This window comes from Sciurus vulgaris, assembly GCF_902686455.1.
Source record: "Sciurus vulgaris genome assembly, chromosome: 8".
NCBI lineage: Eukaryota > Metazoa > Chordata > Mammalia > Rodentia > Sciuridae > Sciurus > Sciurus vulgaris.
The window spans coordinates 52433587-52454692 of NC_136468.1; the positions used below are offsets into that span (position 1 = coordinate 52433587).

The following is a 21106-nucleotide window of genomic DNA, read 5'->3' on the forward strand; positions in this document are numbered from 1 at the left end:
TTGACTGCTAGTGCAAACTTTGAACAAGATTTAAAAAAAAAAAATTATCCAGAATCAATTTCGCCAATATCAACCAAATAGCTTTTCAAATAAACAGTTCTAAATTGGCAGGCACTCATTTCCAAAAACTTTGGGGGTGTTTAAGCTAACTGATGCCAATCAGGAAGAAGAACTCTATCTTCTGAGAGCATACTAAACAAAATGTTCTATCTGATAAAAGAAGGAATAAAATTATGAGACATCGGCTTTCAATACATACACAAATAACTGGATTTCTTATTAAAATCTGGTGAATCATCCATGATGCATAGATCTACGCAGAAGCAGAATCTACCCACGTGTTAATCCTCAATCAGAAAAACCCACAACTGTTCTGCTTGTCCTCTCATGTACAAAAGCATTTCACCTCTATGTGTGAGTAGCATAAGGTGCTACAACTGAGAGACTGAATTTTAAAAACAGTAAGAAAATTTATAGATAGAATTCATTATTGTACTATATAATTTAATTAGCTTAAAATTAAAATGAGAATATAAACTTTAGTGAAAATTATTGGTAGAGCACAAGTATATAAGCACAAGTCCTCTTCTCAAAGGTATTCCCCCTACTCTGAAAATGTAAGCTCTAATTATGTGGGTAACTGATTTTAGCTAATCTAACCTTACCTAAGTAGCATGTGTCAGTTAATTCTTGGGTACTTAAGTACTTTTGTTTTTTCACAGTTGGCATGCCCATGAAACACTATTTTTGTAAGTAGGAATAATTATTTGCAAAGGTGATTGATTCTTTTAACCCTATTTAGATATTTTTAAAGAATTAGAATAACATAACTTTTGCCTACTTTGCTTCAGACACAGAAACACTTCTATATCTATGTTCTCTAAAATTTATATTTTGAGATTACATCTAGGTTTATAGGCAACCTCTTACAGGGCTGCTCAGTTTCACGTCAGTTCAAAGCCAGCATCTAACACATGAAACTATAAGGAAGAAAAGCACTCAGAGATTTGACACCTTATCAACAACTCCAGGCACCACAGAAAATGGAACAGTTCTCTTTCAAGGACAATTTCCCATGTGTACAGGGTCTGTAAATATTAGAGTTAAGAGTGTCATCAGATACAGTGTGTCTTCCCTTCGTTTACTGAAAAGAGGGATAAAATCGTCATTCCTCACAAACCTGAATCTCCCTTGGTGCTCTACCCCTCCCAGCTTTAGCTCCACTCCTCTAATTTTCTTATATCAAAATTCCTCAAAAGGAGAAGCTAACCACAACCTCCTCTCCTTTCATTTACTCTTCAACCCATTTTAATCAGGCTCCTACTGTCTCTGTTCCACTAAGTGTCAGCAATGGCTTCCTCGAGGCCAATTCCAGTGGGCAATTCCTCGACCTTACCTGAACGTCTCAGCAGCATCTGACACAACTGATCAGCTCTTCCTCCCTCAAACTCTTTCTTCACTGGGGCTCCAAACACCACACACCCCTAGTTATCCTCCTGCTTCGCTGTTCACTACTCCAGGATCCTTTGCAGGACTCTCCTCCTCTTCCCGACCTCGTAACACTGACCTGTTGCAGGACGAGGGCCTCAGACCTCTTTTCATCTCTGTCTACACTCCCTTCATAAGTGATCTGATCACATTCCATTGCTGAAATACCATCAATACACATCAATACCAAAAATACACATCAATACCAAAAACTTTTTATATATCTAGACCCAACCTTCCTTTATCTTCAGTCTTATACTGATGACACAAGACTTCTGGATACTGTTTATCGGCTTTCCACCCTGTGACAAATATCTGAGATAATCAACTTATAGGAGAAGGATTTACGTTGGCTCACAGTTTCAGAGGTTTCAAAACATAGTCTTTGGCCCTGTTGTTTGGGCCTGTGGCAGCATAGTACATCAGAGCAGGAGCACGGAGCAGAGGAAGTTGTTTACATTAAGGCAGTTGGGAAGCAAAGAGAAAAAAAAGAGGAAGATGCCAGGGTCTGAATACCTACTTCGAGGGCATATCCTGAAGTTCTAACTTCCTTCCACTAGACCCCACCTCCTACAGGTACCACCACTTTCCAACAGCACCAAAGATTGGCACCCAGGCCTTTAGCATATAAGCCTTTGCGGGACACTTTAGAGTCAAATAATAACAGGTATCTAATAGGATCTCAAGGTTAACAAGTCCAAACTCAAATTCCTGATTCCATAACCTCTCAAAGCTCTGCTCCTCCTAATAATTCCCCACCTCAAAATGGACCTACCTTTAACTCATACAATTTCTCTAATCAAAAATTCAGGACTCTCTGAATGTGCTCATACCCTACATTATATCACCAGCTCGTTCTTCAACAACTTATTCAAATCCAAGGGCCTCTTAGCACTTGTACTACTCCAAACAAGTCTAAGCCACCATCATATCTCACCTATACGATCACAATGGCCTCCTAACTGTCTTTGAGTCATTACTGTCCTGTTCTTCCCCATCCCAGGGTCTGCTCTACACAACAGTCAGAGTCTAAAAGTATCACTGTCCTCCTCAAAACCCCAAACAGCTTCTGAGTTGGAACAATACACTACGACGTCCTAACCATGGCTCCTTGCCCACTGGACACCACCACTGTAGCTCCTTACTGTTTCTTAAGAACATTAAGCACAGTCAGGCACAGCGGCACATGTCTGTAATCCTAGGGGCTCAGGAGTCTGAGACAGGAGGACTGCAAGTTCAAAGCCAGCCTCAGGAACTTAGTGAGACCCTGTCTCAAAAAAAAAAAAAAAAGAAAAAAAAAAACCCCAAGAAGGAGTGGGGATGTATCTCACTGGCAAAGAGTTCCCCGGGTTCAATCTCAGTACCAAACAAACATTGAGCCTCTCGCCCTCTCCACCTTCAGGCCTCTTCTAGAAACATCCTTCACTAGATATTACCAAGGCTTGCTCCCTCCCTTCTTTCAGATCTACACTCAAAAGTCATCCTTTCAGAATTGTCGCAGGACACCTCCTTCCATCTCTCCTCTTTTCCCTTGCCTTCCTTTGGTTTATATTCCTTATACTTGGCCTGACCAAATTATATATCTATTATCTGCCTGTCACCTTTATTTAAATAAAGTTAGGGGCATATATTTGCCTCACTCTTAAAATTCCAGGGTCAAGAACAGCGCCTGGAAAACAGCAGATGCTCAGTAAACATCTGTTGAGACACACACATGAAGAGTCATTTCTATACTCTTACTCATTGTTTACTGAAGTAAATAATATGTGTTTCTTTATTGATTTGATACCTATGGTAAAAAGCCAAAAAAAAAATCATTAAGTATTTTTTCAAGTTATATTGGTAGAGCCTCATAATGTCAGGTAGAAAATTTCTGCACAGAAAGAGCTACATGCGCAAAACAAAGAAGATAGGAAAAATTTTAAAAGATATTGAAGGAATACAGGGAGTTCCTGTAGGAAAGCTAGGAAGAGATTAGGGATAAAGAAGAAGGACAGGTAAAAATAAGGTGTGGGATAAGGCGGAAAGCAAGACAAAGGGCAACATGACAGGTCTTGTGGGTTGGCCTGAGCTCTGGGTGACATCTTACAGGGAACAGGAAAAATCGGTCAGAATGTCCTTTGGGAGAAATTATTCTGGGCACATAAGATTATATAACCCATATACTCATATATTCTTAGTTGAAGAGTAACTAACTACTCCAGAGAAGCACAAAGATAAGACATACAAGCAGATCAGTTTTAATTATTATTAATACCCTTTATTCCCTTATCATTCATACCTAAACAATATTCATAGTTTCTTGCTCACAAAACCTTTAACGGATCAATTTTCCTTGTGAGCTAGTTTCTCAGCAAGTCCAATTTAACTATTTTCAGCTTTTAATCAATTAGCTCTTTAAGAACACTTATATGACAATCTTTAATTAATACAGATTCCTGTGTATACACAGTGAATCAGTTAACTTCCTTAGAACATTAATTGTTAATATTGCTTTGGGTAGTGAAATGTTCAACAAGGGCAATTCAATCATAGTTATTCTAATTAGTTAAAAAACTGATATCTGAGTACTAAGATATCAAACAGTATAAAGCTTATCCAAGGTAGAATTCAAATTAAGAGTTGCATCTTGTTAGACAAGAAGCATTTAAGAAGTCTTATATTTTATGTTTAAAACAGCTGGTTTGATTTTAAAATTTAATAATTTAATAGAGAAGGTACTCAGTTTACTGAGTTTCTTTTTTAATCAGACACCTTTTAAATGAAAATCAAAAGGGCATTGCTTAAACCAGTTTCATCAATCATCTGCTTCACTTCTTGCTTCCTCTGTATCCTTACCCGTTATGACGTCCATCACTGCCTTCCTGACCTTAGAGCTCACCTCTCCACTTCTCACTTGGCAGTTGCTCCATCTCTGAGTGCCTCACAGAAACATACTGAACACCCTCCACGCATGGTGCAGTGTCTAACTAACCCACAGGGCACAAAGATAAGGACGAGATCCCTCCCTGCTGCCACCACCCAACCTTTCATCCTTTCCACCTTGTGGGCGCACAAAACATGCACTATCCCCTCTGACTCACACGACCTACCTATATCTCCTTTTAATATCCTCGCCCAAAATGACTTCATTTCCATGGCATAGCTGTTCCTCCCTCAGTGATCTTTCTTCCATTAGCCTCTTGACACTGTAGGTCTGGTTTTAAAAGCAGCAAAACAACTCAGAATATGAACAATGTTAACAATTCCTCTCTAGATCAGTTAGCAAGTTTATGATGAGTACCAATAAGAGAGGATCTAAAGAGAAGCGTTACAAAGAATAAACAAAGGCAGGAGACCCAAGGTCAGTGACTAGGTGGACATTCTGTCACTGGACTCCACGAACTCTGAGTCCACAGAGGTGACTTTACTCTGGGGACACACAACACACTTCTTTTGCAGCATGAACTTGTCCAATTTCCGCCCTCCTGATCCATGTCCCTGAATGAAACCTTTCCTACAAATTCCAAACACTGCCACCACAGGTGTACAGTGTGAAGGGGACAGCCATAAGGACAGGAATTTGTGTAAGTTATTCACTATAAAGACAAGTTATAGAACAATGGGGACACCCCCGAAAACCTCTGTCCTGGCTGGAACACCTGCCTGGTGGGTGCTGCGTTGGCAAACTTCCTCTAAATCTGTTTTGGCATCACAGACCAGGGTCTACTCCAGGTCAGCTTATATAACTTAAAAAACTTCTGTTCAATAAATATTTAAGTAGGAAGAAGTACAGTTGTTTTAAATTTTAAAAACGACCTTTAGACATCCACCTTAGTATTTACATTCCACAGAAGTAGTCACATATTAAATACCTTTGGGAAGAATACACAGAGTAACCATTTCAAAATGGAAAAAAGCAAATATGTACAAAATCTGAAATTCTTCCTATAAGAGCATGAAAAGGAAACTGGTTTTTCACACACAGGCTAAAAGTACTATTCTTTCATTCATGTGCTCCACATTTGTATGCACCTTTTCCTAGCACACCCTACAAGCTATAGAACCCTGCAGGCAGAATGCTTTTCTCTGGGGAGAATTTTTTTCTAACTTGATAGAAGTGGCCTGAATTTAAAGCAGTTTTTCTTTGTCATCAGAACAGTGCAGTGACCTCTATGCAAAATATAATGAAAACGCAAATCAATGCTCTAAGGTGGAAAATGAAAACCTGGGTTTGCATCTGCAAAGATAATCCAATCTGTAAGTTCAGAGTTCTTTCACACAACCGAAACAAAGAAAATATAAATAATCCTATGCATGGAGGAACCCTCATGACAACGGTCTCTCCCACAGAAGACCTGCATACCACTGGGAAACAGATTCTGATTACCATCCTTCTTCCCACCTTTTCTATATTGTCAAAAAATGAATACATAGAAATACTGATGGCGTCAAAATATGATGAAAATACCAGGACATAGACCCAACCTGCTATTACATTCCAATAAATTTCCTCCGGCCCATAGCAAATATGAAACTTATTTAAATGGAAAAACCATCAGATTCAGAAAGAATGAATACAGTCTAGTTTGCTAAATGCAGGCAGGGTTTCCATAAATATTACAGGCTTGACCAAAGAGCTATATGATCATGGTCAAGGTCTTGAGATCATTATCTCCTTTTCATAAAACTGGCCAGTACGGCAGTGATAACTGCCCAGTGCTCAACTTCATGATCAGGGTGTGGTAAGAAAATTTAACTCTTTCCTCCAAGAATGGGAAGGGTGTCTAGAAGACCTGGGAAAAACCACCTGGGGCTTAAACCTAAAGAGACAGTCTCTTCCTACAACTATGAGAAGGATCACCTATAAGCTTCAATTCCACACCAAATAAACTGAGCCATATCCTGAAGAGTATGAGGAACCTCTGTTCAGCAGTGAGGGGCACAACTAGGCCTGACAGGAATGAGGATAGATTTTAGATGTGTAAAATGATGAGTCCTGTTGCTACTCCTGCAGTAGCATAGGCAAAAAAAGGGGAAAAAAAAATAAAACGAAAAGACAGGAACAGAAAATAAATTTGAGGTAATAGGCACACAAAATCAACAGAATGAGGATATTTAAAAAGAGGGAGGTGCTGACGATGATGACAGTGACTGTAACTGACCCTACTCTCATTAAAATGCACTGACTGATTCAGCCTGCCAGTCACTGTACTCAGTGCTGGTTCGTGTTATTAGACAGTTCATGTGTTTGTTGTTGGAATATTCAAGGCTCTTCGTTGGTCACTTCAGGAAGGAAGTAAGGGGAGAAAGGCAAGGAAGATCAGAGGAGGGCTGAGGAAAGTGCTAACTGAGGACATAAGAGAGCTTACCCAGTGTGTGGTATAGGAGTCGGGCACTGTTATTCTCCCTACTTCACGTATGAGAAAGATAAGGTTGAGGGATGCTGAGCAGCATGCCCAGCATCACAGGATACATGGTGGAGTTGGAACTCAAGTCTGTGCCTGCTGATAACGAGGCCTGCAGGCCAAATTGCTCCCTGTGCTCTGGGCCTCCAAAGATTCTGAATCCAAGGGGGCCCAGAAAGTAGTATTCGCCTAAAAGTACATAAAGCTTATTATAAGACACTGGAACTCTATACTACTACTCATCTTCTGGCTTCTGTGGGTAGTCTGATGTCATGATCTTTAACAATCTTGTTATTCCTTCCTTCATATAACGTATGATGAGTGCTTCAGACACAATGAGGATATTCTGTTTCCCAGTGGAACTCCATGGATGGGCAGCAATAGTGGCGCTGGGACTAAAGTATTCTTCATCCAGCACACCCTTACCTTCTACAGAAGCAGTCATATCATCTGCACTCCTTCATTGCCTAGAAGGCTTTTCATTTTTCCTCAAGTTCATCATTTGGTGTCCAGGTAGCTGGTGTTTATCTGCCCAAATGTGAGAAGAGCTCAAGCATCAAGCTGTCCAGTGGTCTAACACCTATGTACACAAACTAGGACCTCACAAAGAAAAACTGTGGACATTCAAAGCTGAAACCTGCAGATTATTTTATGACCTCTGAAAATGTGCTAACCCATCTTCTCCCAGTTGTGCAAAGTGGTTGGTTACAGAGAGAGGAGGAAGTATTATGATTGGGTCAATAACAAACATCTTTGAGGCACTAGAGATGTTACCCCCTCTTGTCCTCTGTGTGGCTGTTTGACTATGGTTACTATGAAACCAAACTGGTCTTAGCATACTTTCAAGATGCCCAAGGGCCTCAACAACACAAGAGGGGACCTAGTCTCCACTGAGCTCTGGCTGAAATGTACTGCTGAGTTGATCCTTGCCCTCTGAGACAGTACAGTTTGATAAGGTCTTTATTTTGCCATTTTTACTGTACTAGTACTAAGATAATAAACAGTTCATTCTTTCATAGACTTTTGCTTTATTTAGAAACATATTCTGCAAGTCCTTTAATGTCTATCATGGTTGAGATAAAAACTGAAGGCACTTTATATTGACACAAAGTCATCATTCCAGTGTCAGTTACTACTTCAAGTCATAATAGTACAGATCATGGACCCTCAGCCAGATGGTCTAGATTCACATCCTGACTCTTCTGCTTACCACATATCTAACTTCTAGCAAGCTCCTTCACCCCCCTGAACTTACTTGCCAGAAAATGGGAATAATGATGGTACCAATTCCTAGGGACTGATTGGAGAATTGTGTGGTGTGTGTGTGTGTGTGTGTAAAATAAAACAAAAATAACACTTGCTAAATATACTCTGTCAATGCATTAAGGAGTGAGATGTGAAACCAGTTTTAATGTGCTCAGAAGCTAATTAACATAAATTCTTATACATGTGTCAGTATAAGAAATGTTATAAATATATGTAACAAAAATATAAGAAATACCAAAGAGAGGAAAGTGTGCTTTTATATAAATGCATTTTCCTTGTTTAGGAGACATAGACAAAAATATGCTAAATGTATATAATATACAGAAAACAGATATGAGAAAGTGTTAGCCTTTCCTTGATAAGACACTAAACAGATAACCCTAGTTACACTATTTTAGCAAACACAAATATAAAATGGTTCTTGATATTTTTAGATGTCTAGCTAAACTTGTTTGTTACAGGACTATTAAAGATTAAAGATTATCCTTGATAATTAACAAATAATAATCTCATTGTGAACCTTCATGGAGTTGTTCTATCAGATGGAAAAATACAAACAAATAAAACATTAAAACCATAAAATCTGAATTATTTTTATTGTTCAATTTATTTTCTGTAATAGAATCTATAAAATGTATGGTAGCCACAGGTGTTTTTCAAGTTGCCTGCTTCTCTGTATAGTCATAAAACAGTGAAAGAATGGCAGAAACAGAAAGAAAATGTGTCTGGGGCAAACTATATTATTAATTCTTTCTTTTTTTTTTTTTTTTTTTTTGGTGAGGGGGTACTGGGGATTGCTTGCCACTTTATAACCATATAGCTAACCAACACACTACTAAGCCTTACATATGAACATCCTTTAGGCTCTTCATTTTATCCAAATCATAATGACACATTTAACATAAGGTTTAGTGAACGTTCACAGGAAGGGTAGAAGTACCATCCCTGTTATTAACTGAGGCCTATACAGACTTTCAGCACATTGTTATCTTTGGGAATCAGAATTTCATCTGGGGTATTCTCTGATACCTCGCTGCTTACAGACCAGCAGCACTGGCATCCTACGTGTGAAGCCCACCACAGTCCTACTGGGCTGGAATCTGGATTTTTAACTAGATCTCCATTTGACATGTGCACACATTAAAGCTCAAGACACGGTACTCTAAATCATGTTAGGATACATTCTGCTGTCATGGTTAAATAAGAGATAAATATTGCAAGAGAAGTCCACCCCTTCAGAGACCAAATCTTTTTCAGTTTGCAGATACAACAAAAGGGATAATCACGTCACTGTTCATTGGGTGACATTTTTTTTTTCCCCAAACCTCTGAAAAATATCATGGTAAATTCAGATAAGTCTTTTTTTAATTTGTTCTAATTAGTTATACATGACAGTAGAATGCATTTTGATACAACATACATAAGTGAAAGATAACTTCTCATTCATGTGGTTGTACATAGAGCTACACAGATCATGTAATCATATATGTACATAGGGTGATAATGTCTGATTCAGATAAGTCTTTAATATAATTCTGAACTCTGAAATATTTTCTGACAATATTACATAATATAGATATGAATACAAATAGCAATAGGGTTAGAGTGAGCAAGGAGTAAAGAAAGAATATACATGGAGCCTAAGGGCATATGGAATATCACTTCCTACCTAGAAATGTATGGATTACATGTATGTATTTATAATACATGAGTGCTATTTTTGCCATTGGTAATCATATATATTTGTTAAAAGATCATGAAATTCTTCTAAGGAAAACAACCCAAAACTGTGCTTCACTTTTTATTTATCAGGGTTTATTTTGATGCTTTGGCGGGGGGGGGGGAATAAAAGGAAATCACTCTGGAACTAGAAAAAAACATTTTAAGGAACTTACATTTTTAAGAGTACCATATATCCTAAAACAAGTCTCCCTTAGGTAAAAAAATTTAAAAGCTCTCCAGATTGGACAGAGCACATGAACTCCCACACTAACTCCATGGAAGCTGCATGAGACATCTTTCAGACACTGTTTCCACCAAAAACTTGTTAAATATTCCAAGAGGTTAAGACAGAAAGAAGGTGGTATGTAAATTTTCTAACTCTCACTTGATATGCACAATTATATGCTGACTAATCCACTGTGTTTGGGGTGGGGACAAGGGTGTAGCATTTATATCCTATGGGCCAGATCAGTATCCAGTGTTGGGAGGCGAACTACAAGAATTAACATGATTACATTCCCCACCACATTTATAGGGTGAGATGTGAATTTATACTCATAGCAAAGGACAGACAGACTTTGTCCTGAGATTCCACAAAGCAAAAGCCTATGCCAACCTACAAAATTTCCACAGCTACAGCAGAGAAATGGAATACCCACTCTCAACAAAACAGAAGAATTAAGCTACACAAGAGGCTCACACTGCATGGCTAATTAGTTTCTTCATCAAGACACTATTCCGTTAAAGCTCTTATTCTAGCAAAGAGTCTGTTCTTGCTCATAAGGACTTCCCCACCTCATAAAATTTACAGGTTTAAATATAGCTCTTCTCTTTATTAAGTTTTGTCTTTGACCCTATCTGAGAAGAGAAGATCAGAGTGTATTTTCAAAAACTACTGCATGACACAGAAGTGTAAAATAACCTGGCAAGGGAAACTGACCAATGTTCTCTACAGTGACTGGAAAACTAAGAATGTCAGAATTACTCACAACTAATAAACAGAACAGGCTGAACTTAAATTCAATAGCATGGGACAAGACAGCTTCTACCTGTACACGCAAGCTTACTTTTTCAGGTATTTTAAAACATCATAAGGACTGTAGAAGCTGTCATTTGTCTCAAGGGCTGTGCAAAGGACAGTCTCAGGCACCACGTGAATCCTGTTTTGTTTCACTTGTGAGTTCTATTGAACTGCCCCTACCTTGTTTGTACTAAACCAGGTCAGTTCCTTCATCTTTCTACCTTTCAAATATCTGTAGCTTGCTCTTCTGTCCCCGATGCATGATAAGACATCCAGAAAGTGCAACAACATTAAAAAATGAAAATCAAAAATAATATACTACTGGAGGCATGGCTATCCATTAGGACCTAGATTCTTTTCCCTTGGTAACCATATGAACAGCATTTAAAAATAAAGATTATAAATATTTTTTAAATTTCTTCCCTGAAGGAGAAATAAAACTGTATACTATCATCTTACTCTGAAACAGATGGGCCATATAAAAAATACAATTTATGTCTCTTCACCCTATGCTAACCATCTTTTTAATAAAATTAAATGTATTTTAGTGCCTGGATTAACAATTTAGCGACTCGTGCAAGAGTGATGTTATAAAGTTTTAAAGTTTGAAATAAAGCTAGATGTAAACCTGACCAGAAGAATTCAGGAATCTAGGGCATCACTCAATACAGGATTGACTTTTGAAGCTCTTAACATTTTAGAGAATCATATATGGGTCACTAACCACACAGAGCTTATGAAGAGAGACACAGGGAACAATGAGTCTTTGGAAAAAAAAAAAAAAGGAAGTATCTTTTCCAATGTAGCTCTAACAATGGTCCATCTACTGTGAAGAGCTAAAATTTTCAGCAAAAATAAATTTGACAGCAATCCATTAATAATAAAGTCCTACCTAACTGATTTCATGAAGACTGGTTCTGTAAACCTTTCCTACAACTGAAAAAAGTCAATAGTGAACTCCTAACTGAGATGTCCAGGTGAATAGAGAAGAGCAGCTGGATGCACATACCCTGCTGCTTGTCTGCCACCTGACACAAACCCCCAGTGCTTTCCAGAAGCATTTACTGTCAACTTTGTATTTTTAGCAAGATCTCTTTTAGCTGAGGAGAAGAACAAGCCGGTGGGGCAAACACGTTATCAACTGGGTAGAAAAGTCTATTGAACACATACCATTGCCTGCCAGAGGATAAATAGCAACCTGGAACATTCTGTTACAACCTCCTTTTATCCACTCAAACCCATAATGTTAAGGGACAATTACATATGCTCTATAATCGAATATAAACTGGTCAAGATATAATGCAGTTGATAAAAGAGATGGACACTGAGCACTTCTAGATGAGATGACAATGATGATGGCGGTGGCTAACTTTTAAGCTCTTATTATATAATGGGTTACTGTGGAAAACAGCTTTAAAAATATTTTCTCAATCGCTACAACAACCCCATGAGGGTTTATATCATTATCTCAACTTTATAGGTAATTAAATTGAGGCACACATGAATTAAGTAACGTGTCTAAGCCCACACAGAGAGCAAACACAGGAGATGAGATTTATTTCAGGACTCAGACTATAAAGCCCAAGGTCTTGACCACTGCGTTGGCTCCTGAGACTTATGTTCTGAGAGAAATAAATAAAGGAAGGACCTGCCCTACAATACATCTCTCCATTCTTGCTTATCCCTCTTGATGCAAAAGAAAAGCACTTTTGAAGATGCCCCAAAATAACTTGTTTGTGGTTTAAGGTTTTCTGGCCTATCCTTCCATCCTCCCTGCAGATCTACCATTCCAACTAAACATGGTTTTGATTAATCTAATTATGAATAAGCCTCATATTAAAAGTCAGGTCATGATAGAAATCAGTAAGGCTCGTTAAGAAAAACTGGGCTAACTGGAAAAGATGGGATGACTCAGTTATTACATATGGACATGTTGAATCTTCCTCCTCATGTTTGGGCCCAACTGGACTTGGAATTAAATGCATAGAGACACATAAACTTATGACTGACCCAACCTAGGAACTGTCAGAACAGTTCAGATGATAAAAAGGATATCTTTAGGGCCTGACCTCAGCTTTCAAAAAAGGATAACCTAGCAGATAAACCATCTCGATTTAAGAAAAGCAGTATGGAGAAGAAATTTAAGAAAGAGAAAAAACAAATGTTGATGAAGGTCAGCTTACCTCATCCAAATTGCTTAATGTGGCACCAAGCCTATACTCATTCTCTCTGTCTAATTCAGAGGGTTTCTGGTTGAGTGTTCACTGAAAACAGGAGTGGAAAGCGAAAGACAGCCTGGAGACGGAGCGAGGTTTCCATCAGTCTGAGCTTATGGAGTTAAAACGAGTAAGGGATGAGAAGCACAGTGGGTGTAATCTGAATGTTAATGATGACAAAGGTCACAGTCCAGCTTCCCACTGAGGAACTGTTGCTATCAGCAAAGAATGGATGTGAAAATATCAGCAGCCCAGTTATCATGCTCAATCAGCAGGACATATAAAGAATCTAAATACAACAATAGATCTTTCCCTCTGCATTTCTATTTTTAATTCCTTGCCCCTCCCCACAGGCTATAATTTTAGTATCTCTAAATTATTTGCTAAGCTGTCCATATGTGAACTTAATTAGTGACATCATGAACTCAACACATACACTGAAAAGGGATGAAATTCTGACATGTTGCTATAACACAGATGAATCCTGAAAACGTGCTAAGTGAAATAAGCCAGACACCAAAGGCCAAATACATATGATTCTACTTGATGTAACAGGAGGTTATAGAACAGACAGACTCACAGACATGGAAAGCAGAAGAAAGACTACCAGGGAACATGGGTAGGGGTGGAGAGAATAGTGAATTATTTAATGATTGGCAGTTTCTGTTTAGGATAATGAAAAAGTACTAGAAACACATAATGGCAATGACTGCAAAACAGTGAATTACTTCATGCACTGAATCGTAAACTAAAAAAATGGGTAAAATGCTAAATATCGTGTATGTGTATTTTAAACACAATTGTAAAAATCAAAGCATGCAGTATCTCATTCACAATTACCAAAATGGAAACACATACACATGCACAAAACTTGCCACAGAGTTCTCACTGAAATATTTTTAAAATGAATAGATTTTAAGTTCCTTGAGGACAGGGACCAAATCTGTAAATTCTTCACTAGGACACAGTAAATTCTCAATGAATGTTTGTTTAATAAGTAAATGTTTAAAAGAAAGTAGAGGAAAGGTTCTCCTAAGTAGGAAATAGAATATTTTAAAAGCATTAAATTTACTATCCATGAGAAAAGTATTCTGGAACACATTCCAGGGAAAATGCCAATACTCTGTATCTAAGCTCCATGTACTTTATCTGGGGTTTCCTCACAGCATGTCTTACCATGTCTTACATACAGTAGGGATTTACTAAATGCTGGCACAAAGAGGGAAAAATGTAATGTAAAATCAGTGTCATGTTACTGCTCTACAATTCCCCTTTTTAAAAAATTACTTTTTTAGATGTATAATTCCTTCTGTCACAGGATGGAAAAATAAACCTCACACTTTACACAAAGTGAAGGTAAAAATATAAATAGCTAGAACACACCACTCTGTTTCTTTTTGAAATAGCAAACACAGGACACATTGTCTTCTAAACAGAAAAGTTCTGTCTTTTTTTTTTTTAAGAACAGCTTATAGTTCACCTTTTTTTTTTTTTTTTTAGAAAATAATAAATGTTTTTTTTTTTTAAAAAGAAAATTTCAACTCTCTTTGGAAGAAAATCCAAATATTCATTCTCAAAAGTCAATGTCTGACCTTTACAGTAAATAGCTGAGTGATAATAGAAGTACATTTAAAACTGCCGCCTCCAAAAAAAAACATTTTATTTATTGTGAATCATTACATGTTATCAATATTTCCCTCAGCCTAACAAGTGATCAGATACTTTCTTCAATTTACTTATGACACAAAATTATACAGAAATGGCTTATGGCCAACATGCAAGTTACTAATGATTTTGAAATATTCACATTTTAAGTGAATCACTAAATTAAGGTATGTATACATAAGCAGACTATTTTAAAAGTAAAAAAAAAAATCAAATGCTGACATCCTTAACATTCAGCATCTATACAGTAGATGCACCCACATAAGCTCAGTAGGACTATGTAATGTATTAATCTTACTCTGAACAACATTAAAACATGTCCTTCAACTTTGACCCCCTGCCCCTACCACTTCTAAAAACTGTGTGCCAATTCACAAAGGAAAGAGAAATTCAACCTCTGTAGATGTCAAGGCTTACATTTCAATCTCATGATTTTTATCTTCTTATAAGCAGGTAAGCATCATTTTAGAGTAGCCTGTCTGTCTGCTGCCCTGGTTTTCTTGTGCATGCAGGGGCTCTCTATTAGCATCCAAAATGCCAACAGTCCACTATAAGAGGCAGTACTTCAAGCAGAACCGCATGAAGGATTATCACTTCTGCACATGAAAGCATACCACCACAGGTGTAATGATGCCAAATACTAGCACTCTGACCTCTGCTCAGCAGCACACACTTAAAGCAGGTGCATTTCTGTGCTCCAGGAAGGGAGGGGATCAGATGAGCAGGAAGGAAGACCCAGATTCCTAATATTTTAGAGATATTTATCTCATTCAGATCCAGTCCAGCTAAATTCATGGTCATCAGTTTACCCACAGAAAAAAGTGGTCTTCTGTCCTTCACTCACTTGACCCAGAGGGCATTTGGTCAAGCAAAGTCAGGTAAAACAATCTATAAGATCTCATTAAGCTATATTCAATAGGGCTAGTTTCAGAACTAGGACTCATCTATGGCAAAGAAGCAGTCCTTGAACCTTTTCCTCATCTTATCACTGCTACTGGTGTTTACAAACTACAAGCGATAGCCTCGGAAGCCTCCGGAGACTCTCTCATGAGTAACCTCCTGTCGGTGCCTAATTTAAATACCCCTTTATCAATCTGTGATGGTTTTGGCAGTTAAATAGAAGGGAGTAAGTAAAATGACATGCATAAAATGAATCCTTTTCAAGTTGTAAATGAGTGAGTCAGGATTCAGACTTGCCGAGATGCTCCAAATTAAAACCCTTGCTATCATTTTAAGCATGCTCCGTCTTACCGTTTTGCTGTTGTCTCTCTCAAGCTTGATTCACCTGGAACTCTTTAACATGTCTCTAGCAATGTGTTTGCACCAGGCCAGCCTTATACAGCAACTGAATTCACATCTTTCTGCACTAGCAAGCTGAAATGGTACGGCCGTACTACAACCAAGACAGGGGGAAGCATAAGCACACACAAAAAAAAAAAAAAAAAGAAAGAAAGAAAGAAAGCAGAAATCATCCAAGAGAAGCTAATCTCAGTGGAATAACACCAAAAATGGTTTCAGAAGAGGATAAAGGACATGCTAACTTTCAGTATCAATAGCCTTAACAGTTCAATTTTTCCCCAAAAAATCTAATTTTTTTTTTTTTTATCCAAACACGATGGACTTGCCTGTGGAGTTCCCAGGAAGGCAGAGTAACCGGGCTCTGCAGCAGCATTGCAGCCAAAGTAACTGTGCATATGCTGTCCAGGCAATTCACAACACTGGCTCTTCAGAAAGATATTGATTTGCAATGCAGGGCTGCTTCAAAAGAATACAGAATGGGAGCCAAACAGCTAATGGTGATTGCATAGGAGGAAAAACATTTAATCAAGGGGATGCACCTCATCATGCTCAATTCAATTTTTTAAAAGCACTGGAGAAAGCCAATAAGTGTCCTGAGTGACAACCCCATTAAACATAATCTGAGGTCCTACCGAAGTAAAGTTTAGGTTACCATCATTAATGCTGCAAAAGCTGAAAATATGGTCTAATGTGTCTATGTGCATACATTTGTCATATGCAAAAGGGACATAATGAAAACTCTAAAATGACCATGCACCAAATACACCAGGCTAAGAAAAATACACAGGTGTAACATTTACAGAACCAAAGTGACAAAATACATAGTTATGAGCCTTCAGAATTTTCAATGGATGTAGAGCTCATATCACTCACAAAAATAAAATACCAACACAAACCAAATCTCACAATTCTTAGGCAAATTGTGCCAAGTCATGCCACAAGGTGCTGGGTGGCACCGGAAGGATGCCAAAACTACCACTCTTTTAGCGACCCCTACAGGGGAGTGATCGATTTACAGTTCATCCTTGATTAAAGGATTTCCCTGTCGTGGAAAACGGAACTGCAAAAGTTCGTACATTAGATTAAGACACAACAGTGCAAATGATAAATACCCTAAGCAAGAAATTTAAAAGTCATGCAGGAAATCTGACATCATACATTTTCACTTATTTAAGAAATCAAGGTAAAAGAGGAGGTAACTACTCTGTCAATAATGAGTGGTCAATACTCATGGGACTTGGGTATATACCAAAGATCAAAAAGCTTGGAGGAAAGCATTTTCCTTTCACACCCTAATTAGTCTAAATGAGTCATCACCCTTTGCCCCTACTTGGAATCCATCTTCACCATCATCACTTTGAATGATGATATTCGACTTTATTTTTCCTGCAACATACAAGTTCATTCAAAAATCTGACAGAAAGTTCTTAAAATATAAATATTATGTATTTCTTTCTTTACCAAAGCGCAGAAAAAAAGCTATCTCCTTAATATCTGAAAACTATTGAATTATATGAACCTCATTTCTTCAGAGCGAATTCTTCCCTTCAGCCCACCAAAGGCTTTTTCAGAACCAAGAGAATTTCTTATTTGAGTTGTTTATGATTTAAATCATATGCTACTATATAAAATCCCCTTGTATTATTGGCATTTTTCCTATTTAAGCTCCCGTAGGGAAAAGCCATATCAACTGCTTCTTTTTTGTTTTTTTGTTTTTTGTTCCCCTGACAGAACATAACATGAGGCTGGGCATCTGGCAAATATTAACTAAATATTTTAAATAATTAATGAATTTACTAACTCCAAATTTTAAGGCTAACGTTTGTTCTTTGGCAATCTCCCCTCCCCTATCATTCAATGTTTCCTGTTAATAAATCCACATTAGAAATGCTACCTAAGTCACTTGGTCTAATTCCCACATCTTTTTTTCCATTGAGTTGGCTGATCAGGGCACATGAAGTGTTCATGTTTACTATGCTATCCTATATAAAAACCAACAAGCTGAACAGAACAAAACTTCTCCTTTATTCTTTCATTTAGTCCTTCAACAAATACATATTGATGTGCCCAGCAATGTGAGCAGACATGTTCTCTGCAAAGAACTCAATGATTAGAGAAAAACAAAGCAAGTATAATAATGCCCTGAATAAGTGTTTCCAGGACACTTGGTTGGGTACAAATGACCTCCCATGGGTGGATAAGAGACTTCATGAAGAAGGAAAGTCGAGTCTTCTAGACTCTGCCCAGGAAGGGAAGGACATTAAGGAACAGCATGAAACTGAAGCTGTCTGAGAAGATGACAAAGCAGTGCACACAATGCTGGCAGCTATGAAGGCTGAAGCAAAGGTGCTTCAATGCAAGGGCACGTAGGCACCCAAAAGCCATGCTGAGAAATTAGGAGCTTTATCCAATAGCAAACATTCACTTGCTCCAAAAAGAAGGCCCTAAAGGAATACAGGCAGAAGAGGGGCTAGATGGGACTTTCATTTTACAATAGGGAAATTGGCAGAGGAAATGGATTGGAAAGGGAAAGAGGGAAGGCCCCTTGGGAAGCTAAAACAATGGTTTAGACAAGACCTTAAACTAACGCAATGAAATGGGAGGCGGAAAGACAATGAAGTTGATGAGTTACTTAATGAGTGACTGGACATGAGGTCTCATGAAAAGGGAAAATCCAAGTACAACTCTAAATTTCTAGTATAACTAAGTGAAAGGTGGGAGCATAAACTAAAAGAGTGGATATAGTGAAGAACAGCAGTTTGAGGAGGAAAGGAAACTATCATGAATTCAATATTTTACACTGAGTTTTAGATATCTCTGGCAAAAGCAAGTGGATGTGTTGAGTAGGCAGCTGCATAAAAGTCTGGAGCTCAGAAGCAAGATCAAAAGTTTATGTGCCTTAGATTGGGGATTCCTAGAAACAAGAGTTTAGCTCGGATTCTCATTCACCTAATATTTTTGAGGACATGCTCTTAATGGAAAGGAATGAGGGCATGGGACAAGGAGGTACAAATCATGGAAGAAATGTGGCTCAGATGAAATGCTTGTACTCAAGTGAGTGCCACTTGAAGCAAAAGAAATAGCTTTTGTAACACTGGCCCAGTCAGCTATTGACTGGGACCAGGAGAGCAAGGTTTCCACAAAGCTAGGGACACACTAACCCAGATGTGTGCAGGGTACCCACAGCACCAGCCAAACTATGGTTCAGTCACAGCAGACAACCCTTCTGTCCTGCAAAGCTTATCCCTGCCTCAGGCATCTTTATCTTAACTGTTTGCTTTGCCTAGAATGCTCTTCCCCAGATAATCCCTTGGCTGACTCCTCATTGCTCAGCTGGATCTCAGGACTTTCCTCCTCAGAGTCCCTCCCTGACTTCCCTCCCTGGTTGCTCTCCCTCCCCAATCACACTGCACTGCCTGATTCACTAATTTGCTTTGTTCATTTGTTCTCTTCGTCCTCCATTAGGATGAGAACTGCTCAAAGGCATGGGGGATCCTACTCATTGGTCCTCCTGTGTTCCCAGAGTACGTGGAACAGCACACAGTGTTTGTTGCATAAATAAATAGGAGAAGGACTTGTTGGTGACAATATTCAAATTCTGTGATGTGTGTAGAGTGGAAATGGATAGAGAGCTTAAGGAATGAGTAAGAAGAAAAAGCTGTGTCAACAAATAACTTTATGGTTGGTCACAAAGCAGAAGTAAAAATAGGGGCTACAGGGCAAAGCTGCATAAAATTTATCATTATGTTCATGCTATGAAGAATAACTTTATTAGGGGACACTGACATGTATCTGAAATTACACCACAGAAGAACAACAGAGGTTAAAATAAAGTTTCTACTTTCAAAGAGAAGAGACAAAAATAATCTTGTTTAAAAAAAAAAAAAAAAACACTTCATTGGGTAGAAGAAAAAGAGTAAATGACAACTAAAAACTGATCCCTTGAAATGCCTGCCTTCACATGAAAGTTTTTTAAATTCTAAAACATACTATGCACTTCCATGACTTTTTAAATAGGTTATAATGACTGCGATCTGCAGATTACTTCAAGGAACAATGGGGTCAATTATGAACATTAGCGACAGCCTTCCGGGTTTAATGGGCAGACACAGGGCTGACTGGCCTCCAGCTCAAAAACCTGACACCTTCCCAGCATTAACCTGCTTCCTTTGTTTATGATTCACTCTCTCTTACCCTTCAGGCTTCCCTACGACCCTAAATGTGCCTCCTTCCCTCACATCATCACACTTCTCTCAACCTTGCCACAAGCTTTCCAACCATCCATCCTTGTATGGTGCAACTAGTAGGCATACTTAGGACAGCATGATTAGAGGATGGGCTCGAGCCCATAGGTGGGCTGGAAGAAGAGCCAGAAGCTGTTTCCTGAGAGGAAACTGTCGGCTTCAGGCAGTACCCGAGCCACTGTGGAACTTCTCATCTATTCAGACACCCTTGTTTCATGCCAACTACCTGGAGCCATCTCAGACACTGCCAGATATCTGAACCTCACCTAAGTAGGACCACACAACAGATGGAGCATTAAAAAACTGGAGAAAAAAGTTAACTGAAGAAATGAATATAGAAACACTTTTTGTTTATAATTAAACAAGTAAAAGTAAACACTAGGAAAACTTTTTAAAGATTAGGGGAAGGTAAGGAGAAAAGAGGTTGCTTTGTATATATGAACAAGTCACTATATGAATTGATTTCTTTAAATTGTTTAAGTCTAAATGAGGAAAAAAATTTAATTGTTTTGAAAAGTGATAGGGAAAAAATAAAATTTTTCCAAAAATAAATTGGTTTTCAAATTATTACCATTCCATATAAGCCATGTCTTTCTTCTGTAAGCATTTATAATCAAATCGTCATGTCACTGACAGATTTTTAAGATATTGATGTTGCTTTAGTAATTGAATCCTTAACTTTCCAGTAAACCCAAACAATTTCATAACTTAATTCTTAACTACTAATGTCTTTCAGTATACCTAACACTGATATATCTGGAGAAATGTTTACTTAATATTTTCTTCAAACACTAAAAT

General features: G+C 38.1%; 1 protein-coding gene across 5 annotated transcripts in view; it reads right to left on the reverse strand.

The window, feature by feature from the left end:
* The window catches only part of CDK14 (cyclin dependent kinase 14), a 603169-nt gene that overhangs the window by 462272 nt on the left and 119791 nt on the right, over window positions 1-21106 (reverse strand). The window contains exon 1 of one of the 5 annotated variants that reach the window (XM_079152099.1): window positions 7302-8172. The exons of the other annotated variants lie outside the window; for them this stretch is intronic. The gene's annotated coding sequence lies outside the window, so the exon portion shown is untranslated. Of the gene's footprint in view, window positions 1-7301; window positions 8173-21106 lie in introns of those variants that run through there. 5 annotated transcript variants of the gene reach the window in all.